General features: G+C 45.0%; 1 long non-coding RNA gene across 2 annotated transcripts in view; it reads right to left on the bottom strand.

The window, feature by feature from the left end:
* The window catches only part of LOC140723600 (uncharacterized), a 47,736-nt gene extending 22,043 nt beyond the window's left edge, over nt 1-25,693 (bottom strand). Inside the window, exons 1-2 of one of the 2 annotated variants that reach the window (XR_012097934.1) lie at nt 25,603-25,693; nt 1,618-1,910 (exon numbers count right to left, since the gene is read on the bottom strand). This is a non-coding gene — a long non-coding RNA (uncharacterized lncRNA). Of the gene's footprint in view, nt 1-1,617; nt 1,911-24,218; nt 24,412-25,602 lie in introns of those variants that run through there. The other variant, XR_012097933.1, reaches the window with a different exon arrangement.
* Nucleotides 25,694-26,289: the final 596 nt, after the last annotated feature.

The raw sequence follows: 26,289 nt of genomic DNA on the forward strand, positions 1-26,289 counted from the left end.
GCGTGAGAGCCCCAGGGAGTCTGCAGCGGGAGTAGGAGGAAACGGGGAGAGTGTCTCTTGGTCCAATACTGTGCTCTCCAGCACTCCGAGTTTGACATAAGCTCGATCCCCTCTCGCAGCTGGGGTACATAAATAACGCACAAAGCTGCATGCAAATAATTAATGTTTGATTTCAGTACAAATGCATAAATTAAATCCTATCTCCCTTTGCATGCAGTCATTATACCAGCTTACATCAATTAAATTGTCAGAGATTTTCCAGTCAACATACCAACATGCATAACTGGACCACACAGCCCCTCGAAACTGCTGTAGATCAAGAAATCATGACTGGTCGAATCTAAAATTTCACTACGTATTCCTCTGTGTCCATCCCTGTAACACTTCTAACCCACTGTTCATCAGGAATCCCGTGCTTAAACAGAATTACAGTCTTTGCTTCCACTGGCGATTGAGGAATTCAAATTTATCACAATCAACACAGGAACACAGGAACAATCAATGTATTTGCCTGCAATAAGAAACTTTGAAAACAGAACAGGTGTTTGCTGTACAGCTCCCGTACCCTTGCTTTGAAACAGGTGGCCATTGTTCTAGAGCAGATCTTAATCTTTACCAAACCTGTGGAAATGTAAATCATGCCAGCAGGAAACAGTTGGAACACAAAAGGCACCAGAGCCAGAAGTGGCTTCAAAAAAACAAATATCTCCTTGATCGCTGATTTAACGCACAGACAACTGGTTGTTGGGAAATAAATCTCTGAAATAAATATCAGAGGCTGAGTTATTCTCATCTTAATTCGCCACGAATACTCTGATAGTGAGGATACTGTGTATCTTTTCTTACAAATAACCCCGCCCACTGCCCCAAATAGATCTCTGGAAACCATGGCAACACACACAATGTTGGAGGAACTCAGCAGGTCAGGCAGTATTTATGGATGGGAATAAACAGTCGACGTTATGGTCCGAGTCCCTTCATCAGGACTGGACTGGAAAGGGGAAGAGGGTAGATGATTGACTGATTTGGAAGGTGCGGCTTGTTGTTCTCAGAGACTCGGTGCTCAGGGTCTGCGAGCAAGTAGCTGCCTGTCCGTCACATTCCTCAGAACAGGGAGCGGCCGTTCCGCTGAATTCAAATCCAAACCGGTTCGACAAAACACTGTCATTCAAGCGTGAAGAAAGTTTAACCCTTTGCACTACAAGGAGGAGCAATAGAACCAATGAGGTGATGTAACATACATGAGCTGGACTCTTGGAAGTTTGACTATTCTTTTTTCCATTGATGCTGCCTGGCCTGCAGAGTTCCTCCAGCATTTTGTGTGTGTTGCTCGGATTCCCAGCATTTATCTGCTGATTTTCTCTTGTTCGAGAGAGATCAATGGCGGATCACTGCCCCGTGGGTATTTCATATGTTACTACCGGGGTGAAATATTTCTTCTGCTCGTTCTCAGTAGAAACCACTCTCGTTTCTCTTAATCCATTTGGACTGTAATTGACTCGTTAACATGAACATGTCAGGACTCCCTTCTCCCACTAAATTCACTCCCGATCCCGACCAAAGCCGAGTCTCGCTGTAAACGCTGAATAGTTGTGCAGAATCACAGACAACACTTACCTCTGATGTTTAACCGGATGGCGTTCAATGTGGTCCGGGGAAATCTCAGTCTTACTTCCCGGGTGATCGACAATGGTCCTACACCGGTGTGCTCACCCTGTACGGAGAGTTGAGTCTGAGCTGCTGCTCCCGAGGCCACTCGGCTGTGATGTGTCCGTCGCTCATTACAGATGGACAGGGCCAGGTGAGCCGGGGTAGAGCGGGACTGCCGCAGTCCGGGTCACACCAACTCTCACCGGCTCAGGACGGGTCTGACAGCGGGAGGAGGCGGGAGTGGGGTCAATGTAGCAACCCTAAAGAGGAAAACAAACAGGCTGCGTTAACCTTTCTGTCCGGATTTCCGTGTAGATCTCTCCTTTTTCTTTCACCGCAACCAATGGGGCGGAGTTTCTCTGCTTAACTCAGCGAGTCCCAGGCTGCGAATTTGATCCAGTCCGGGTTCTGGGAGGGTCTGAGCTCTGTGTAAGAAAGACTGACTGGCATGTATAGAGTTTCAGCTCAAACGTCCCTCACCTGTTCAGGTACAGAGAGCTGCTTTTCTGCTGAAATTAAACCAAACACGTTCGACTATATATTTCCACTAACTAAAAAAAACTAGAGAGATTATTGCATTTCCATTCGGACAACTACTGTCACAAGAAACCGCCTCGCCCACAGATAACAGCGGGTTTCATTTCACAAGCGGAGGTTGTTGATTGACACCCCGCCTGAAATACTTGTTAAATTTATTTCTTTTAAAAGTCATTTATTCCAAATGGCCTGAAGTTTTACCGAGAGAGGGAGTAACGCACTCACTGAAAATTGTCACATTCGTTAAAATGGCCGACAGAGAGGGAATGACGCACTGATTGAAATGAGTATGGGAGGAGGGGGAATTGTGTGCCGATTAAAAGTGGGAGCCTCACTCCTCTCTATCCCCTGACCTAACCCTCACTATCTTCATCCCTCTACCCCATCTATCCTCATGATTTTGTAGACCTCCATCAAATCTCCCCCAAATCTTCTGCGTTCCAAGGAACAAATTCGTAACTTATTCAATCTTCCCTTATAACTCAGGTCCTCCAATCGCAACAACATCCTTGTACATTTTTGTTGTACTCTGTCAACCTTATTAACATCTTTCCCATTTAGGTGACGTAAACTGCACACAATATTCCAAATTAGGTTACGTCCCTGCAATTTCTGCATCCACCTCCATCGGGGTCCGAGGACTGAATTTCTCAGTCGCTGGGGATTTATACACTCAAAGTTGTCCAATTTGCCCATAACACTTACTCATCCGTAATTTGTATAACATCCATGGCCTCACTTCAATAGAGTCTTTTCCCGAGTGAACACAGAAGCAAAAACCCACTTAAGAACTCCTCTACGCTTTTTGGCTCCATGTGGACATTGCCATTCTGATAATCCAATCAATCAATTGTGTCTCCTCCAATCTTTTTGCTTTTAAAACATCTGTATAATCCCTCACCTTGTCTGTTAGGACAACCTTATGCCACCCTATAGCCTTCCTGGTTTCTTTCCAATGGGACATTGGAAAAAAAGTTGAATTTCCCCATGGGGATGAATGAAGTATCTATCTATCTATCTATCTATCTTATCTTGCATTTACATGTAATCATATAACAATTACAACACGTAAACAGGCCATCTCGGCCCTTCTAGTCTGTGCCGAACACTTGCGCTCACCTAGTCCCACTGACCCGCACTCAGCCCAAAACCCTCCATTCCTTTCCTGTCCATATACCTATCCAATTTTGCTTTAAATTACAATACAGAACCTGCCCCTACCACTTCTACTGGAAGCTCATTCCACACAGCTACCACTCTCTGAGTAAAGAAATTCCCCCTCATGTTACCCTTAAACTTTTGCCCCCTAAGTCTCAACTCATGTCCTCTTGTTTGATTCTCCACTACTCTCAATGGAAAAAGCCTATCCACATCAACTCTATCTATCCCCCTCATGATTTTAAATACCTCTATCAAGTCCCCCCTCAACCTTCTACGCTTCAAAGAATAAAGACCTAACTTGTTCAATCTTTCCCTCTAACTTAGGTGCTGAAACCGAGGTAACATTCTAGTAAATCTTCTCTGTACTCTCTCCATTTTTTGACATCTTTCCTATAATTCAGTGACCAGAACTGTACACAATACTCCTAATTTGGCCGTACCAATGCCTTGTACAATTTTAACATTACATCCCAACTCCTATACTCAATGCTCTGATTTATAAAGGCCAGTATACCAAAAGTTTTCTTCACCACCCTATCCATATGAGATTCCACCTTCAGGGAACTATGCACCATTATTCCTAGATCACTCTGTTCTACTGCATTCTTCAACGCCCTACCATTTACCATGCATGTCTTATTTGGATTGTTCCTACCAAAATGTAGCACCTCACACTTATCAGCATTAAACTCCATCTGCCATCACTTAGCCCACTCTTCTAACTGTCCTAAATCTCTCTGCAAGCTTTGAAAACCTACTTCATTATCCACAACACCACCTACCTTATTATCATCTGCATACCTACTAATCCAATTTACCACCACATCATCCAGATCATTAATGTATATGACAAACAACATTGGACACAGTACCAGTGATGGGTAAATTAATGGAAAGTATTCTTAAAGATGGTATATATAATTATCTGGATAGACAGGGTCTGATTAGGAACAGTCAACATGGATTTGTGCGTGGAAGGTCATGTTTGACAAATCTTATTGAATATTTTGAAGAAGTTCTTAGGAAAGTTGATGAGGGTAAAGCAGTGGATGTTATCTATATGGACTTCAGTAAGGCCTTTGATCCCTGTGGCACATCGCTAGTCACCGGGGTCCAATCTGACACTACTCTGTGGCATCTTCCACCCAGCCACTGTAGAATCCATTTTACTACTTCAATATTAATATCTAACGATTGAACCTTCCTAACTAACCTTCAAAGGCCTTACTGAAGTCCATACAGATAAATCTCAATCCTGGGTCCAGTCTTATCCTTTTCCATAATTATATTGAAACTAATGGCATTGTGATCACTGGACCCAAAGTGCTCCCCAACACATACCTCCATCACCTGACCTATTTCATTCCCTAACAGAAGATCCAACACTGCCCCTTCTGTAGTTGGTACCTCTATGTATTGCTGCAAAAAACTATCCTGCACACATTTTACAAACTCCAAACCATCCATCCCTTTTACAGTATGGGCTCCCCAGTCTATGTGTGGAAATTAAAATCTCCCACAATCACAACCCCGTGCTTACTACAAATATCTGCTATCTCCTTCCAAATTTGCTCCTCCAATACTCACTCCCCATTAGGTGGTCTATAATGCACCCCTATTAGTATTACTACACCTTTCCAATTCCTCAATTCCACCCAAATAGTCTCCCTAGATGAGACCTCTAATCTGTCCTGCCAGATCAGCGCTGCAATATTTTCTCTGACAAGCAATGCAACACCTCCCCCTCTTGTCCCTCCGATACTATCACACCTGAAGCAACAAAATCTAGGAATATTTAGTTGCCAATCAAACCTGTCCTGCAACCATGTTTCACTAATATCTACAACATCATATTTCCAGATATCAATCCATGCTCTAAGCTCATCCACCTTTCTTACAATGCTCCTAGCAATAAAATAAGTGCATTTAAGAAATTCTCCACCTCTTCCTCTCTGTTTATCTCTAACAGTACACAGAACTTTACTGTCTTCTTTTTCTTCCTTCTGCCATACATCTGTTTCTACACTCTGGTTCCCCTCCTGCCTAATATCTAGTTTGAATTCACTGGAGCCTCTCTAGCAAACCTGCCTAAAAGAATATTTGTCCCCCCTCCAGTTCACCTGTAAACAGTCCCGCCGGACAAGGTCCCACCTTCCCTGGAAAACTGCCCAATTATCTATAAATCTGAAGCTCTCCCTCCTGTACCATGTCTTCAGCCATGTGTTGATCTGCACTATCTTACTATTTCTGAACCCACCTGCAGGTGGGCACTGGTAGCAAGCCTGAGATCGCTATCCTGGAGGTCCTGTCCTTTAACTTGGCACGTAGCTCCCTAAACTCACCTTTCAGGACCTCCTCACTCTTCCTACCCACGTCATGAGTCCTTACATGGACCACGACATCCGGCTGCTCACCCTCCCTCTTGAGAATAATGAGAACTCAATCCCAGATAACGCGGACCCTGGCACCAAGGAGGCAACAGACCATCCGGAATTCTCGATCTCTTCTACAGAACCTACTATCTGTCCCCTTAACTATCGAATCCTCTATCACTTACTGCTCTCCTCTTTTCCCTCCTTCCCTTCTGAGCTGAGGGTCCAGTCTCGTCGCCAGAGACACAACCACTGCAACTTGTCCCTGGTAGGTCATCCCCACAGTATCCAAAATCATATATTTATTGTTGATGGGAACAGCCACAGGGGTGCTCTGCTCTTCCTGTCTATTCCCCTTCCCTCTCCTGACAGTCACCCAACTACCTGTCTCCTGACTCCTACGTGTGACTATCGCCCTGAAACCCCTCTCTATTTCTGCCTCTGTCTCCCGAATGATCCGAAGTTCATCCAGCTCCAGTTCCAGTTCCCTAACACGGTTTGTCAGGAGCTGCAGCTGGATGCACCTTTTACAGGTGTAGTCATCAGGGACAGCTGTGCTCGCCCTAACTTCCAACATACTGCAAACAGAGCACTCAACTGCCCTAACTGCTGTCTCCATTACCTACTCCTAAGCTAATTAGATTAATTAAAGGAGCTTACCCGGCCTTACCTCACCTGGAGTGAAGCTCGTACTCAGCCTCTGCTCGCTATTTAAATTCTCCCGCTGCCTCACAGGCCGACTTTCACTCACTTGCGCAGTTGTGCCCCGTTCAAAGCTCGCCTCTGCCTGTTCTCGCCAAAGCCTGATTTCCTCGAATTCATAAGTACCTGATTTTTTCCCCTACCTGCCTACACCTGTTATACATCTATTTTTTTCTTCTATAGCAGAGCCTCAATACCACGGAGCAGAGCTGTCGTTCTCCATACTTCCTTTGAATCTGATGGTATTGTGATCACCAGATGCAAACAGTTTCCCACACAGACATCTGTTACGTCTGTTCTGTCTCAGTCACTAATAGGAGATCAAGTATCACATTTGAGTCTTTAGGACTTCAGTGTACTAATTAATTTCTCCAGTCTACCCATAAAGCCTCACTGGATGAGTTCTCCCATCTGTCCTTATTGCACACTGCTGTGACAGTTTTCCTGAGTAGTGAAACCATCCCTACCCCTTTAATCCCTCACGCTCTGTTGTATTTAAAGCAACAGAACACCAGAATATTGAGCTGCCAGTTCTCTGCAAGCCAGCCTCAATAACGGTGACAGTATCATAATGCCATGTGTTGATCCATGACCTGAGCTCATCTGCCTTTCCTTCAATACTTGTTCCATTGAAATATACGCAGCTCAGAATATTAATCACAACATGGTTAACCTTCGATTCCTGACTTTGTCTGAGGTCTTAACAACATCTGTTTGAGATACTTGGATAGGTACATGGATGGGAGGGGTGGAGGTTAGGTCAAAAGGTCACGTCGTAGTAACAGTTCGACAGGGAGACCGGGAACCGTGCACAGTAAAACTCCCAGTGTGGGAAAGGGAGAAGAGGAATCATTCGCAGTAAAGCAGCCGGTGTGGGGTATGGCGATTGGGAATGGTGGGCAATACGATCCAAAGACCGGGAATTGTTTGCAGAGAAATTCTCGTGTGGAATTGGAGACCGGGAAACATGTGTGGTAAACACCCCTGCTGTGGAATATCAAGACCGGGAACAACAACCTCATGGTGGAGTTGTTCAGTGACTTGTGATCAGCCATGACGAACATCCTGTCATTGTGGATGAATAAATATTTTGTCCAATAATTCTGGCCTCCCTCACTCATCCTTGCCTCCTCACCACCACTCTTCACCCTGCTCACTTCTCTATCCCTCTCCCTCACTCTTCCCAACTAGCACCAACTATTCGCTACCCGTCAACCTCACACTCCTTTCTCATCATCACCCCAGTCCTCACCCTCCTACCCCACACCTTTATTCCTTCTGCCTCAATCCTATTTCCCTCACTGCTCTGCCACTGATGTCATTTTCACTCGCCCATCATTCTTCACCACCCAACTCGGTCACTCTTCCTTCCTCACTGTACATCCCACCCCTCCCTCCTCACCACCCATCTCTTATCCCTCTCTCCTTGCTAACCTACTTGCCCCTCTTGCTCACCCATTCCTCGCCGCCTCCTGCACACCCCTCCGACATCCCACTCACTCAACCCCTCCTCGACACTATTTATTCTACCTTCCCCTCCTACTCCCTGTCACTCCCTCACTCTCCCCACCATTTATCCTTCGGCGCTCTGGCTCCTCTCTTTCTCTGCCTCTTTTCCTTCACCCTCTCTCCTATTCCATTCCCGTCTCTCTATGCCTCCCATTACCCTCTCACTCCCTCTCTCTCAGCCTCTCAGTCACACTCCCCACACTTTCCCCCCTTTATTCCTCCCTCTCTCTGCCCCTTCTTTCTCTCTCTGACCCTCTCCCCATCTGTCCCCCTCTCCTCTTTCTAGACCTCTCTCACCCTGCTTTTCCTCTTCTCACTCCCCCTTTGTCCCTCTCCCCCTTCTTTCCCTCCCCATGTATCACTCTCTTACTCCCCCTTTCTCTGGCCCTCTCCCTTCCCTCACTCTTGCCCTCTCCCCTCATTCCCCATCTCTCACTCCCACGCTCCCCACTCTCTCTACTTCCTCTACTTCCCCCTCTCCACCTTCCACACACTCACCCTGCCCTTGCCCTGACCCTGCTCACCCCAACACTCCCCTCCTTACCCTCAGTCACTCACCCTGACATCAACAGCAGTTAAAAGTTTAGTGGGTTCCATACCCTGGGGTAATATTCTTTAATTTAAATATTGTGACATTTGGGAATGGCATGAACTGGTTTATTTGAAGGAATCATGGAAAAAACACAACTGCAGATGATGAGAGTTGAGGTAAAAATAAAATTTTGTAAACTCACAGCAAACAAGGCAGCAAATGAAACCGGTAATGTAATGGGTTTGAGACCCGAAGTCATGTTCTTTATGTCATGTCAAAGGCTCTATCACTACACTGCAGCAGAAATGGTTAAATACAATACTAAAGTGACTTTGTTCAAACCCGAATGAGAGTGATTTGTCGAACCGGTTCCATTTGATTACAGCATTTCTGAGGAAAGTGGCTGTGGCAGTTTACAATGACATCAAAACGCTGTGGGACTATTCTTGGGGAATTACTGTGTGAATCATTCAACTTTTGATATTTACCAAAAGTTCCTTAAAAGAAAGGACGGATGAAAAGACACGAGGACGTTAGATGGCCAGGGAGGTGATAAATTTGGTCAAGAAGGAAATGGAAACGTATGTAAAGCTTCAGAAGTTAGGATCAAAGAAAACTCATGAGGAGTACAAAGAGACCAGAAAATAACTAAAAAAGGGAATTGCGAAAGGCAAGAGGTGTCATGAAAAATTCTTGGCAAGTCAGATTAAGGTGAATCCTATGGCATTCAATACATTCATCAAGAGGAGGAGGATGACTAGGAAGAGAACCCTAATGCGTTCTCTTCAGTAATCGGCTAGAACCACATCAGGCAGGCACCATCCCCAGCATTCACAAAACTGCATGTTATATTATATCAAAGAACTTCTTTGGAAAGGATCTCTAGTTTAGTAAATGACCTGGTTTTAGTAAAACCCACTGTGTCTGTTTTAAAACACAAAAAGCACAACAACTTTGTCTCACAAAATGGAGGATGTAAAACAGTTCCACAAAATGGCAGCTTCCATCTCCAAGCACATGGCAGGAGCAAAGACAATTGATCTGTGTGACTCCACTGTCCTTGACCCATTCGACTTTGACATTTTCTTCCAGACTTTAAATCCACCGTCATTAACAAATTAACACCAATGAGTTAAACTGTCCGCAATTATCACCGTCATTCTGCATTGATATAAAACGACAGTGCAGCAGCGTGTCCGAGCATGTCTGCAGATCCAGAGTCAACTGCTGAGATATTTATCAAATCAACATTAAACAGACAGGCTGCAACAGGCACAGGAGTAAACAGTCCAGCTCCACCGACCTCATAACACAGCCAAACGGGATTTCCCCCCACATAACCTCATCCCTGAGATAATGAATCTGATTACTGGGGTCCCATTCTGTGCCCTATCCTGGGATACTGATGGCATGACTGGTGTCTGAGACCGAGCCCCACTTGGGTCTTTGAATAGCATGACGGTGCACCATTCTGCACCCCATCTTGGAATGCTGATGGCATTGATAGAGACCCTTACTGAGACTAATCCTGGGGCATTGTGGGAAAATGTTTGTGTTTCCATCGATTTTGGGAGAGTGAGGAAGTGGTGGGTGCAGTCGTCACACAGAGTTATGAGGGATTTCAGCCACCCCAGAAAAACACGAGTTGTATTCTGAGAATGCTTCAGAGATGGGGTCATTTTTGCTGCAGTTGGAAGTTTCCACATCCCTTAAAAGGCTAACAATTATACCAGTGCCCAAGAAGAGCAGTGTGAGTTGCATTAATGACTATCGTCCATCGCAATAACAGTTACTGTGATGAAATGATTGAGGGGTTTGCGATGGCTAGAATTAGCTTTTCTCTCAGCAAGGACCTGGGCCCACTGTAATTTACCTGTATCCACAATAGCTCACAATGCAATCTCATCGGCTCCTCACGCGGCTTTGGATTACCTTGACAATACGAATACTTACATCAGAATGCTGTTTCTTGACCATAGCTCAGCGTGTAATGCAATTATTCCTACAGTTCTGATCAAAAGGCTCAAACCGCTGGCCTTTCTACCTCCCTCTGCAACTGGATCCTTGATTTCCTCACCGGAAAACCACAATTGGTGCGGATTGGATATAACGCCTGCACATCACCAGCGACACGGCTACTGTTGGCAGATTTTCAGGTGGTGAAGAGAAGGCAAACAGGAGCGAGATATATCACCTGGATGAGTTGTGTTACAGCAACAAACTTGCACTCATCATCGGTAAGACCAATGGTCTAATTGTGGACTTATGAACGGGTAAGATGAGGTCACACACACACACCAATCGTCATTGATCAGTCAGCAGTGGAAAGAGTGAGCAACTTCATGTTCCTGTGTGTCAGCATCTCTGAGGATCTATCCAGGGCCCAGCATATCGATGCAGTTACCAAGAATGCATGGCAGCCGTTATATTTCATCAGGAGTTTGACGAGATTTGGTATGTGACCAAAGACTCACAGATTGATACAGATGTACCGTAAAAACTGTTCTAACTGGCTGCACATCACTTGATATGGCAGGATAGGGGAAGTGGTGAAGCTACTGCACAGGATCGAAATACTCTGAGGAAAGTTGTCAATTCAGTCAGCTCCATCATGGGCAGTAGCCAACGTAGCATCCAAGCCATCGTCATGGAGCGATGCCTCAAAACGGCGGCATCAGTCATTAGGGATCTGCTTCACCAAGGAGATGCCCTCTTCTCATTGGTATCACCAGGAAGGTGGTACAGGAGATTGAGGACACACACTCAATAAGTCAGGAACCGCTTCCTTTCCGCTGCCATCCGATTTCTGAATTGACATGGAACCCATGAACCTACTTCACTGAATTCATTGTTGCAATACTTATTTAACTTTCAGTAACAGATACTTATTGTAATACAGTTTTTTCTCTACTATTATATATTGCATTGTACTGCTGCCACAAAGCCAACAACATTCACTACGTATGCCTGTGATATGACACATCCTCCTGATGACTCTACGGGGATTAATCCCGATTGGGCCTATCAGGCTGAAGATCCACTTCCTGTGTTCTTCTCTGTTTCCCAATAACAAACTGTGCAGACAGACGGATCACATCCTCATCCCTGGGTCTCAATCACAGCCGTCGTGGGGCAGAAATGCCACTGCTCCACTTGTCAGTGATGGGAAACCATCTTTCTCATATCACTTTCCAGAGAGCCAGACTCTGAGCATTGCCGATTTGGGGCTGTGTTCACAGGGATACCCGAGGCTTTTTGAAACAGACTCATTCCCACTGCCCTGAGAGGACACTTGCAGTGTGGACGGTCCTGCAGCAGCCCCGGGGTCATCAGGTCCTGGACTCAGACACTGGGCTTTGGGCAACAGCAGAGCTCTGCAAAGTCTCCCCCATAACTTTCATGGTTAGTTTCTCCCCAGAGCAGTGAAAGTCTGCTGTGCAAGAATGTTGTCGGTCAGTTATCAAACTAGAACAACGTGACACTTACTGCTCTGGGAGAGAGAACAGTTAATTTACTGAATTAAAAATATATAGTTCAGTACAATGTAGCAAGACATTTGGCAGAGTCCCCACCTGGGAGATTAGACAAGAAGGTTTGGCATTCAGAATGAGGTGGTAAATTGGTTTGGACATTGGTTTTGCGGGAGAAGCCAGTAAGTGGTGGAAGATGGTTTGACTCTCTGACTGGAGACCAGTGACTCGTGGGGTGCAGTGGGGTTCGGTGCTAGGTTCATTGTTGCTTATCATCTCGGTCAACGTTCTGGATGATTTAATTACTGCAATAGTTGTTTTTTGTTCAACAGTAGGTTATTTGCCGTGGTCCGTACTTATTAACTTAGTTTACAGTAACTCTGTAGTCAGAGCTTTTCTTGTTCACAGACCAGGCAGAAATTGGCCACTCAGCCCATCGAGCCTGTGAAATCACGGTGTTCGCTCCGAAATGCCGCCTATCGCTTTCTGTAACTGGTCACCCCACCCCCACTGTTTGTTATGTATCGAGACCTGGAACAGAATCAACGTCTTTTTCTTTTAAAGGACGTTGAGGAAATCAGCTCGAAACACCAACAATAAACACAGTCACGAGAAAAACGACTAAACATCTTTTTGCACACTTGCTTTGGAATTGTAACCCCTGATTCAGGAACTGTTTTTAACCTTGACATGAATTGTGGAGAATCTCAACCTTGCAGACAGGATAATGCAAGAACACAAATACCACGACCGCCAGAAGAGACAAAATAGTGCAAATAACTTCTTCTAATACACACAAAATGCCGGAAGAGGTCAGCAGGCCAGGCAGCATCTGGGAAAGGAGTCTTGCCGAAGGGTTTCAGCCCAAAATGTCATCTGTTCACTCTTTCCCTAGATGCTGTCTGGCCTGCTGAGTTTCTGCAACATTTTGTGTGTGTTGCTCCAGCATCTGCAAATGTTCTCTTGTTTGCAAGTAACTTCTTGATCACTGATCCAAAACACGGGTAACGTGTGAACTGGAAGTAAAGATCAGAAATAAAGAACAGAAGCTGAATTCACCTTAATTCACTAAGAATGTTCAGTCTCCCTGTGGGTATATTTTCAAGTCGTTTCCTTCTAACTTTACACCAGACCATCAGACGAGGGTCATTTAGTAACTATTGGGGAGGGGCCGATGTTGCTGCTCTGTGAGACTCACAGTGCAATTTTCTGTGTGCAAGCTGCTGCCTGTCTGCAGGGCAAATTCTGACACGCAGACATTCCTCGGAGCAGGGAGCGGCTTCTCTGCTGAAAACGAACAAACTACTTCAACATTTCGCGCTCACCTTCAACTGTGAACAAATCTAATTTAACACTGAATTTAAATATTTCTGTAAAAGGAAAAAACATTAAAACACCAATGATATAGAAAAGAAAGTTCACCAGAGTCTGCAATCTGAATGTCTACTTATTACAATTGCTATTAGACGTTGAGAGTTTCCAGTAGTTCATTTTACTTCAAACACCCAATATATGTAGTTTTAATATATATATATTTGCTATTTAATTAAATGAATCGATCTGTGGCATAGTCCACGACGATGTTCCGAATGCCAATATCTTACAGTAGCTCTGTATTCTCAATAGTTTTTCCTGTGTATGTGAGTGAGTGTGTCTCGGGGGGGGGGGGGGGGGGGGAGAAGAGGGAGAGAGACTCTTTCACTGCCCCGTGGGGATATTTCGCATATCACTGCAGAAAGGTTTTTCTACAGCGTCTCAGGAGAAACCAAGTGGAGAATGTTTGTAGTTGAAGGTAATTGTTTCTTTTAATCCATTTGGTCAATAATTAATTTGATAATTTGAAGATTTCAGCGTTCCCTTCTCCCACTGACTTCCCTCCTGAGCCCGACAAAAGCCAAACCCCACTGTAAACGCTCCCTGGTTCTGAAGAATCGGAGACAACACTTACTGTGATTTTGAAACCGGACGGAGTTCAGTAAGATGCTGGGTGAGCGGTGTGCTCACCATACACAGAGATGTCAGTCTGAGCCGCTACACCCGAGGTTATTCGGTTATATAGTGTCTGTCGCTCATTACAAAACACTCACTATCCTTCCCGCGCTGTCCTCCCACTTGCCCCCTTCACCGCTGCGCTCTTCTCCCACCCCTGTCCACTTTACCTCCCACCCTCTCCTTCCCCACCTACCCCGAGCTCTCTGCTTCCCCCTCCCGTGCTCCACTCATCCCATGCTCAACTCTCCTTCCTCTTTCCCCACACCCTTCCCCGCTCTCTCATGCCTTCATCCCTCTCCATCTCTCCTTCTTTTTCCTGCCCAGCTACCGCCTGTCTATCCCTGTCTAATAATGTAGACTGTCATCTGCATGGGAGAATGTTCAAACATCAGAGGTGCAGAGGGAATCAGGTGTACTCGGGTCTGACTCCTGGAAGGTTAATTTATAGGTTGAGTCTGTGATAAAGAAGGCAAGTGCAATGTTGTCATTTATTTCAAGGGGAATAGAATATAAAAGCAAGGAGAAAATTTTGAGTCTTTATGAGATGTTAATCAGGCCATATTTCAAGTGTCATCAACAGCTTTGGGCCCAATATCTCAGAAAGCATGTGTTGTCATTGTTGAGTGACCACAGGAGGTTCATGAGGATGATTCCAGCAATGAAGGGGTTCACATATGAGGAGCATGTGGCAGCTTTGGGCCTGTACTGACTGGAATTTAGAAAAATGCTGGGGAATCTCATTGACACCTACTGACTGTTAGAAGGACTGGCTGTGGCGAATGTGGAGCGGATGTGCCCTGTGGTGAAGGTATCCAAATCTGGGGGTTGCAGCCTTAAAATTGAGGGGCGACCGTTTAGAAAAGATTAAAGAAGGATTTGTTTTAGCCAGAGAGTAGTGAATCTGTCACAGACTGTAGTGGAGGACAATCCGTGGGTGTATTTAAGGCAAAAGTTGATTGTCTCCTGATCATTCAGAACATCAAAGGATATGGTGAGAAGGCAGATGTACGGGGTTGAGTGGGATCGGGGATCAGTCATGATGGAATGTCGGAGCTGAATCGATAGGCTGAATTCTGCTCCTGTGTCTCATGGTCCGGTGACTGTCACAGACTGATTTTTTAAGGAATCATGAAAAGAATGTTTTAGAAACAAATATAGACAATGTGAGTCTGAAGGAAAAAATTATAAAATTCCAGAAACTCGCAGCAAGCAGAGCATCAACTGTAATTGGTAATGTTGTGGTTTTGAAATCATCGGTAGTGTTCTTTATATCAGTTTTCACATTCATTGACCCTCCCTGCAGCAGAAATAGTCAAACAGACTAATAATGTGAATGTTTTAACACCCGAATGAGAGTTGGATATGGTTTTAGCAGAATGGCCTAAAGTTATGCTTTAAGAAGAACTGCCTGTAGTTCTGTGGAATATGCAGGGCCAGACAGCTGCTTACATCAGACCCTAAGCTCAGAATCTCACAGAAAAACATTTTCCCAGTACTCTTTCAAATTTATTTACTTGTCTTCTATAGATAGATGACCAAAACTGCAGTCAATACTCCAAATTCGAACTCAACAATGTCTTTTACAACCTCAAAACAACATCCCATCTCCAGGATTCAGTACATTAATTTACACAGGCAATCTGGAAAAGGCTCTTTTTTATGACCCAATCTACCTGTGGCGCTACTTTCAATGAATTATGGACCTGTATGCCCAGATCCCTTTATTCCACTGCACTCTTTAGTGCACAATCGTTTACTGTGTAAGACCTACATAGTGCAACACTTTGCACTTGTCTACCGTAGATTCCGGACTACAGAGCGCACCTGATTAAAAGCCGCTGGCTCTAATTTTAGAAATAAAATCAATTTTTTACTTGTAAAGGCCGCATCGGATTTTTGGCCGCAGGTGTCCCACGTTGTAATATGAGATATTTACACAGAAAGATATTACACGTGAGGATTTTTTAACTTTTAATTAAATCCATATGGTAACAAAAACAAATACATATTGCAAATGCTTTTTTTCGAACCGTGCCCGTAACGCGGCTACTTTTAAATATACGTTGCGTATACTTCTTTACTGAACAACATTCCAATATCTCCTAACGACTGGTAAAAAATATATATACTGCAGCCTACCAGGAAAAGTTATTGATCGCCTTTAACTTAAAAGCAGCGTTCGCTCAGATCTAACGCCGCTCGCGTAATGCCGCTCGCCCCCTCCTTCCTGTTTATCGCAAACGGCATTTAAAAGCAGCGTTCGCTCAGATCCAATACCGCTCGCGTAATGCGCTCCCCCCCTCCTTTCCGTTTATCGCAAACGGCATTTTTCCCACAAGACGCGGCGAAACCGGGTGTGACGTCATAGCATCCCGCGATGTAGTACAGAAAACAAATATAGTTAAAACTCTTCTAACTTTAACTAGAAAATGAATTACTAAGCGAAAATATTATAAACTAAATAACTGCCATAAAGGCAGCACAATGCTTTTCTTCGAGTGTTTTCCATGTTGATGAGGGTGAGTACAAATGACTGATTTACAATAATTTAATTGTGAAAGTGCGCTTGATTTATGGTACAATTTCATTGGACCTCTGTGAACTACTCATCAATTTTATTGGTCTACTGTTATGAGGCAAAATGTTTATGAGGCGGCATGGAAAAAATCATGTATTAGCCGCTCCGTTTTAAAGGCCGCAAAGTTCAAAGCTGTTCAAAATGTGGGAAAAAAGTAGCGGCTTAAAATCCGGAATCTACGGTACATTAAATTCCATCTGCCATTTTCAGCTCAGAATTTGCAGCTGCGCCAGATCCCACTGTAACCTGCCTCTCTGCCAACTACACCCCTGATATTGCTGACATATGCAAATGCGCTTATCAAGTTAAACACGTTATCATAGATGACAAACAGCAACGGCCCAACTACCATTTCTGTGGCCCTCCACCGGTCATAAACCCCCAATCAGGGAGACAACCATCTATCATCACTGTCGGCCTTCATCCAAAACACCACTGTCTACTCTAATTTACTTCCTTACATTGAACTTGGAGCAAATGAATTTTCTTTACCAAACCCCCACACGGGATAGTTAAATGCCTTGCAAAAGTTCATGTTGCCAACATCCACTGCATTGACTTTACTTACTTCCCTAGTAACATTCCCCCTAACCTCATCGAAAAAAATTCTGTCATTGCCGAGCACAGAGGAAGTCATGCTGATCATGCCAAATCAGTCCTGTCTTTTCAAATAGTTATATAATGTGGTGCTTTCAATACCATTCACACTACTGGTGTCAGAATCTGTTGAATGGATCCTGACCCGGATCTGGGCCGTACCTTCCAAATAACCGAACCTAACTTGCACTACCTTACTTTCCCTTTTCTATTTTCTAATTATGATTTATAATTTCAATTTTTATTATACTTAATTCGATTTGTACTTTAGGGAGTGCGAAGCACAGAATCAAATATCGCTGTAACGATTGTACGCTCTAGTATTAATTGTTTGGTGATGTTACGAATGAAGGGAGCAAAGTCGCCCCCCCCCCCCTTCTTTTTGAGAATCGCAAGATCGCTATTATTTCGGATCTCAGATCCAGGAAATGAGAGATACACAGCATGTCAGAAATGAGAGAGAGAAAGACGCAGGATCACAGCAAAGGCAGTTGTTATAGACAACGCAGAATACACAACAAGTTGGAATGTCTCCTAACAAAAGCGGAATGGAACCACTGATTACTGCTATTGTGTCTTGGAGAAGGAATGGTGTATTGAGTACTGTACTATTCATTGAAACCCCTCAGGGACAACCAGAATGGTCTGGTTGAGGGATTGCATCATCCCAACCTGATTGACATCTGAGACCCCGTGAGTGAGGATAAGAGGGTCTGGGGAACACCCCTCAGACGCACCAGGAGAAATGCTAGAAATCCAGTGACAGCGTTTTATAGCGAAAGCCGGTGAGAGCTCGTGTGCGTCCTCCCTTGCCTGGGTGGCGGGCTCATCACGGAAGAACGGTTTAGCTAAAGGAGAACAGCCACAACAACGAGACACTGACGGATCGAAATCATAAAGGAAGGTTGGCAAAAACAATAGCGGTAACTGTTCCCATTCTTCTATCTCTCTCTCTCTCTCCAACAATTGCAACACAGCGACAAACAAACAATGGAGCCTGTGTGAACTGAAACGAACTTTATATTTCCATCGGACAATGCATTATCCCCTAGACAATGATAGAGCTTATTTCTTATTATTATTGTACCCGCACTTTTAGGTTTAGTATTGACGACGTATATTACCTGTATATTTGCATTGATATTATTTATGTGTATTTTTACTAATAAATACTGTTAAAAATAGTACCATCAGGCTTCAACGGACGCGTCTGTCTTTGCTGTTAAGTAACCCAGTTACGGGGTTCGTAACAGTGACAATAAAGTATTAAGTATGAAGAATCACTGGCCTATAGTTTTCTGGTTTAATTTTTCAGCATTTCTTAAACAGAACAACGTTAGCTATCCTCCAACCCTCCATTACCTCACATGTCAGCAAGTATAATTTAAATATACCTGCCACGACAACTCAGTCACCCCTCGCTCCTCACTGAACATCCAGCTCCGTCCCTCCTCATGGCCTATCTCACTCGTCACTCACCCCTGCTTGCTTGCAGCTGCTCTCGCTCACCCATCCTCCTCGCCCCCTCATCCACACCTCTCCTTCCTCATCTCCATCCTCCACTCCCGAAACCCCACTCACACTACCATTTCCGCTCTACTCCCTCATCCTCTCTACATATTACTCACTCCACTGTCCATCAACCTCTCCACCTTTCTCTCCCATTCCACCAACACCCTACTCTTCTCACTATCTCCCTCACTCCCTTTCTCACAGTCCCTCCCTCTCTCACCCTGTACCTTCTACTCCCTCTTACCCTTTCTCACTCTTCTTTCCCTTCCCACCTCTCACTCCCCGTCTCTCCAGATCTCTCTCCCCTTTCTACCCATCTTTCAAACCCCTCACTCACACACTCTCTCACCCTCCGCCCTCTCTGTCCCTTTCTCTCTAATTATATCTCCTCCCGCTGTCTACCCATTCTGTCCCAAGGTCTACCCCCCATCTACCTACTCCACTGACTCACCCTCATCTTAGCTGCTCTCTGTCCACCTTGCAGACCCTCGCCCTGACCGTTTCCCTTCTCCCTGCTCAACCTCATTCCACCCCTCACCTTTACCCTTACATCAACAATATTTCAAGGGTTATTGGCAACTTTGACTGAGAAAGATGCATGTTTCATACACTGTGTAATGTCTTTATATTAAGGAATGTCACAGTTGGGAATGTCATGGATCCATTTTTTAAAAAAAGGTATTGGGAAAAAAAGTTTAAAAATAACTGCAGATAATGTGAGTCTGAAGTAAAAATAATTAAAAACTGCAAACTCACAGCTGTAATTGGTAACACAGCTGGTTCGAACCCATCAGCAGTGTCATTTACGACATGCTACAGGTTCATTGCAAACTATTAACAGCTTAGCATATTTGCATATGCAGAAATAGTTAAATAGAATACTGAAGTGACTTTGTTTACAGGATTGAGAGTGAAATGTCGAACCAGTTTCAGCAGAAATGCCGCTCCCTGTTCTGAGGAATGTGCAGGCAGCTGCTTAAACACAAACCCTGAGCTCCGAGTCTCACAGAAAAGCAACCTGCACAATCCAAATCAATCAATGGTATTGCCTCTTCCCTCTTCCTTTCCAGTTCCTCTGAAGGGTCTCGGCCCGAAACGCTCCCTTTGTATTCAGTTCCATACACACTGCCCGGACCTGCTGCGTTACTCCAGCATTTTGTCTTTCCCTGGTTACGAAAGATCCGCGACTGGGAGTGTGTGGGCAGTTTGACATCATATCAAAACATATCCACGCTGTTGAATATTCTTGGGGAATTAAGGTGTGAATCATTCAAGTCTGATATTAATTTTGGATTTTTACTCAATCAAACCTTTGTCTGTGATCAAGCAGTCAGAGTCATAGTTAGATAGTCATATCAAAACAGAACACAGTACAGGCGCTTTGTCTCAGTCATTTGAACCACTTGTTCCCACCCACCTGCACAGTAGCCATATTCACCCATCCATATTTTCAAAGGCAAAATCATGCTCGCATGTACCACTTCTAGTGGGGTAGTGGGGCTGTGGAATTTACTGCCCCAGAGAGCTGTGGAAGCTACTACACTCAATAAATTCAAAACGGAGATAGACATTTTCCTGGATAAAAATGGCATTAGGGGATACGGTGAGCAAGCAGGTAAGTGGACATGAGGCTAGGTTTAGATCAGCCATGTGATCTCCTGGACCAATTTTTGATAGCCTGGATGGGTCGGAGAGGAATTTTCCAGATTTTTTCTCCTCAATTGGCAACTCGGTTTTTTTCCCCCGGGTGATCACATGGGTTTGGGCGGGATGAATAATAAAATAAAATGGGCAGCATGGTGCCCTGTTGGTTGGCACTGTTGCCTTGTGGGATTCGGTGAAAACTACAGTTAAGATTGGATCAGCCATGATCTTGTTGAATGGCGGAGCAGGCTTGAGGGGCCGATTGGCCTACTCCTGCTCCTATCTCTTATGTTCTGTTGGCAGCTCATTCAACATTCTCTCAACCCTCTGATTGAAGACTTATCCACTCATGTCCCCCTAAAACTGTTCATCTTTCACCCACAATGCATGATCTCTGGTTGTCGTTCCACCTGACTTCAGTGGAAAAGGCCTGCTTGCATTTACCTATCTCCACCCATCTTCATGTTGTACTGCTCTATCAAGTTTCCTCTCAATTTTTAGCATTTCAAGGATTAAAGTCCGTAACTATTCATCCTTTCCTTATCACCCAGGTCCTCCGGAAACATTCTTGAAATTTTTCCCGGTACTCTTTCAAACTTACTTACATCTTTCCTGTGGGTAGGTGACCAAAACTACACACAATACTCCAAATTCAGACTCACCGACGTCTTATACAACTTCAAAATAAATCCCATCTCCTGCAGTCAATAATTTAATTGATGAAGGTCACTATGCCAAAAGCATTTATTAACCACCCTATCTACCTGGGGCGCTGCTTTCAATGAATTATGGACCTCTATTCCCAGATCCTTTTGTTCCACCGCAACGTTAGTGCTCTACTGTTTACTGTGTAAGACCTACCATAGCACAACACTTCGCACTTGCCTGCATTAAATTCCATCTGCCATTTTCAGGTCAGTATTTCCAGCTGTTCCAGATCCCTGTAACCTATGATAGATAATTTGCCTCTCTGTCAACTACACACCTAACCTTGGTGTCACATGTAAATGTGCCTATCAAGTTAAAAACATTACCATCCCAATCATTGATATAGATGACAAACAGCAACGGACCCAACTACATTTCTGCGGCTCTCCACTGGTCATAAGACCCGATTAATGGAGACAATCATCTACCATCACAGTCCACCTTCTCCCAAAATGCCATTGTCCACTCCAATTTACTTCCTTACGTTGAACGTGATCCAAATGAATTTTCTTGACCAACCTCCCACGCGGGATTGTTAAATGCTTGCAAAAGACCATGTAAACAACATTCGCTTCATTGCCTTTATCTACGTTCCTGGTAACATACCCCATAACCTCATCAAAAAAAAATTCTGTGTGTTGCCAAGAGCAAACAAAGCCATGCTGACTGTTCCAAGTCAGTCTTGTCTTTTCAAATACTTACATATGTAGTGCTTCTAATACTGATGTCAGAAGCACTGGTCTATAGTATGCTGGTTTATTTTTTTTCCGCCTTTCTTCAACAGCATATGTTTCTTCAACATATAACCCATGTTAGTATGGGGAGCAGGATTTTACACCATATTCCAGGTACAATCTCAACAAAACGCAAGTAATTGTTAATGTCATTTCACTCTTACACCCAATAACTCTTACAATAAATACAATGTACCTTTCACCTCCCTCTCTACCCACTGCACTTAAACTCTCCATTTTAACACACTCAGGATTTCAGTTTCTCCTACAGAAGTGGGTGATCTCACATTTCCCACACTGAACTCCAGTGACCTGTTGTTCCCACTCACTCCTTTTGCCTCCATCATCCCAAAACCTCTCAACAAGAGACACAGAACATAGAACAGTACAGCACAGTGCTCAGTCTATTCAGTTAATGAAGTGGCCAACTAAATTGATCCCATCTGCCAGAACAATGTCCATATCCTTCCATTTTCCTCACATTTGTGTGCTGATCTAAATATCTCTTAAAAGTCCCAATGTATCTGCCACTACCATTACCCAGGCAGCAGAGACTGGACAGAGGTTGAACAAGATGGTTGATATACATCATTGAGGTGGTGGGATACAGGCTGGACAGAGGTTGAACAAGATGGTTGATATCTATCATTGAGGTGGTGGGATACAGGCTGGACAGAGGTTGAACAAGATGGTTGATATCTATCATTGAGGTGGTGGGATACAGGCTGGACAGAGGTTGAACAAGATGGTTGATATATATCATTGAGGTGATGGGATACAGACTGGACAGAGGTTGAACAAGATGGTTGATACATATCATTGAGGTGGTGGGATACAGGCTGGACAGAGGTTGAACAAGATGGTTGATATCTATCATTGAGGTGGTGGGATACAGGCTGGACAGAGGTTAAACAAATTGGTTGATATATATCATTGAGGTGGTGGGACACAGACTGAACAGAGGTTGAACAAGATGGTTGATATATATTATTGAGGTGGTGGGATACAGACTGGACAGAGATTGAACAAAGTGGGCGGGGAATGAGTAGATGGGATCAGCTGGGAGAAGGGATCAAGGACAATCACTGATGGTCCTCAGGAGGAGGACCCTACATTTCTAATGAGCAGAACTGTTTATTGTTCTTGTGTTAAAATGCTTTTGTGGGATTACGATGGGATGTTCCAGTTCATTTATTGTTACCTTTTAGCTTGGATTATACAGTTACTTGCTTGTGTATTTCTGGGTCACACTAACTGTAACCAGGGTGTCTGATGGTCGCCTCCCGTCTGTATGAGACTGGTTGGGTTCACTCTCGGGGTCGTGCTGGCCGGTCTATTTTATGTTTATCACGATAAAACTGTTATTGAGTTTAATGAGCTGCCTCATCTGTCATTATGGACCAAATGTTCACCACAATACTACTGTATAAAAGATCTGAAAATAACAAAGCTAGAACAAACCATAAGAACTTTGGAATATGCGCTTTGCCCATCACCAAATTTTATCAATGCATCATAAAAAGTTTCCCATCCGGATACCCCACGCATTGGTATGGCGACTGCTTTGCCCATGGCTGCAAGAAACTGCAGAGTTACGGACACAGATCAGCTCATCACAGAAACCAGTCTTCCCTACGTGAACTCCTTCTGGACTTCCCACTCCCTCGGTAAAATCAAAGATCCCCACAACCTGGGACATTCTCCTTTCTCACCCACCCCCATTAGGGAGAAGACACATATCACAGTCTTAAAAGCGGCTTATCTGAAGTGAAAAAAGTTTTTGAGAAGTTCCAGGAAGCGAGGCGAAATCGACAGTTCGGGAAGTTAACGGGACTCATTGGCCAATATTAGATTTCTCCAACAAATCCACGTCACAGCACAAAACGGTGACTGGACTCTTCCGGCCAAAAATCACTGCATTCCGCCGACTGTGAGTATGCGCAATGCGACTTTCACATCGACAGAGCCGGGGGACGGGGCCTCGGGAAAAACCCGCCTCCTGCAAATCTGCGGCAGAATACGAGCGGAAAACAGGATACCGTGATCGGTGGGCGCGTCTCCCCGACAATAAACCGGCTCCATAGGACATAGGAGCAGAATTAGGCCGTTTGGCCCATCGACTCTGCTCCGGCGTTCAATCAGGGTGACCCTTTTCCCCCTCCTCAGCCCCACTCCACGACTTTCTCATCGTAACCACTCAAGAACCTAGTAAATACCCCCAACCGGACCCCACGGCTCCCTCTGCTAATTCCACACATTCACCACACTTTGGCTACAGAAATTTCTCCGCATCTCTGTTTTAAACAGGCGCCCCTTTGCCCTGAGGCTGATTTGCCATTTTAATTGTTGGGAGATTGACCGCCTGGGTTGTTGGTTCGCAGGGAGAGATCAGTGAAGTGTGTCTGTCTTTGAGGAGCGCAGATAGATGGAAAATGAGTAAATGGCCGACAGTTCGGGAAGTTAACGAGACTCTCTGCCCAACATCAGAGCTGCCGACTCGACACTGGCCTCAGTACTCACCGATGGGAATCTGATTTCTCCCCCGGGGGGGGGGGAGGGGGCGGGGACCCTCACCCTGCCACTCCCGATCCCCCAGACGATCCGCTTCAGCAACGAACGGGATAAAAATAAACCACCCCCCATCCGGGGGCTGTGAGCATGCGCAGGGTGATTACTGCGTCAGAGCGGAGGGTCGCCCCAGGGAGCAAAGTCCAGCGACCGACCCAGCAGACTCGGTGAGGAAGAACATAAACGCCCCTCATATCTCCATTAACCTACCCCCTCTCACCTCAAATGGATGGCCTCTTATCTAAAATATTTCAACCCTGGGAAAAATATATCGTCTATCCACTCTATCCCTCTCGTAGTCGTATAAACGTCCATCCAGTCTCACCCCAGCCTGCGCCGCTCTGGAGAAAACAACACAAGTTTGTCCAGCCTCTCGTTATAGCTCATGCCCTCTAATCCGGGCAGTGTCCTGGTAAACCTCTTCTGCGCCCTCTCCAAAGCCCTGATATCCTTCCGAGAATGGGAGCGACCAGAACTGTATGAAACACTCCAGATGTGGTCATCTAGTTTTATAAAACTCCAACATAAATTCCCGACTTTTGAAAATGTCTCGACTAATAAAGACAACCACGTCATTTGTCTTCTTAACCACCCGATCAATCTGTGCAGTCTCTTTCAGGGAGCGATGAACTTCGAGTCTAAGATCCCTCTGATCATCGACACTGTTCAGGGTTTTGCATTTAACAGTGTACTGTCTCATACATTCGACCTACCGAGCTGCCAAGATGATCATCACTAATCAAATCTCACTGAGATTTCTCAGGTCCTGTTGAATTTATTGCCAAGTGCACAAGTACGGGAAGGTAGAGGGACAGAGAAACACTGACTTGTGGCAGCATCACAGGCAAGTACATTCCGTTAACACACGGGACACAAATTGTACAATTCTCTGTCAGTAACAATATGGAAACATGTTTCACTTCATCCTGCTAATAGGACCAGAACAACAGGGGCTGAGCGGCGGCTCATCTCAGACGGTTCGGTGTGAAGGTCTCACAACCCGGACCGACCCCGGCAGATTCTGTGAAGGAAGCGAGGCGAGGCCGCCAGTTCGGGAAAGTTCATCCCCTCCCCCTTCAGGTTTCACCGATCACCTTGTGTTTCTCTCTCCCTCCCCACCCCTACCTTTTATTCTCCAGTCCTGCCGAAGGGTTTCGGCCGCTAATGTCGACTGTATTCTTTTCCTGGATTCTGCCCGGCCTGCTGAGTTCCTCCAGCATTTTGTGCGCGTTGCTCGCATTTCCAGCATCTGCAGATTTTCTTTGTTTGAGTTCGGGAAAGTTAACTCACTATCCAACGTCAGAACTCCCCGCTCGGGACAGGCTTCAATACTCACCGAAGGAAAATTGTTGGTGTTGACCCGCCGAGAATAATCCGTCTCCGGCTCCCCGTCCAAGGGGGCGAGAACTCCCTCCCGATCCCGATCCCGATCCCTCTATCAACCCGCTTCCACACGGAACGAAAAAAACACTGCCTTTCCCGGGACTGTGAGCATGCGCAATGTGCTTGTTGATGAACAGCGGTGGGCGGGGCCTCGGAATCAAACCCGCAGTTGTTGCTGCCGATCTGAGGTAAACGGGATCACATGACGCTGAAGGGTCCCACGTGATCCGGTGACTGTTCCTCGCCCTTCATATACTGCCGTACCCACCGCCGCATTTCTCACATTATTTAATTATTTCCCTATTTACAACAGATACGTATTTAGTTTTTCCCTCCATATCTTCCTCAATCCTTTTCCCTCCATCCCCAGGTCACAGCGTTAGAGTTTCGATTCCCATCCCATCCCGACACACATTTCAGACCCACACAGGAAATGTGCAGGTTTCATTTAAATCAGTCTATGATTATAAACACTCATTCCTCTTCACATTCCTCCGGGATCACCGGACAGGAACACTGAAACAGCAGGAGGTGGCCATTCAGCCCCTCTAACCATCAGCAAGATGGCGGATGCTCTCCCATCTCATCCACATGTTTCTGCATGATCCTCATTTCCTCGATCACTTCGGTCTCCACACAT

This window comes from Hemitrygon akajei, unplaced genomic scaffold (genome assembly GCF_048418815.1).
Source record: "Hemitrygon akajei unplaced genomic scaffold, sHemAka1.3 Scf000120, whole genome shotgun sequence".
Lineage (NCBI taxonomy): Eukaryota > Metazoa > Chordata > Chondrichthyes > Myliobatiformes > Dasyatidae > Hemitrygon > Hemitrygon akajei.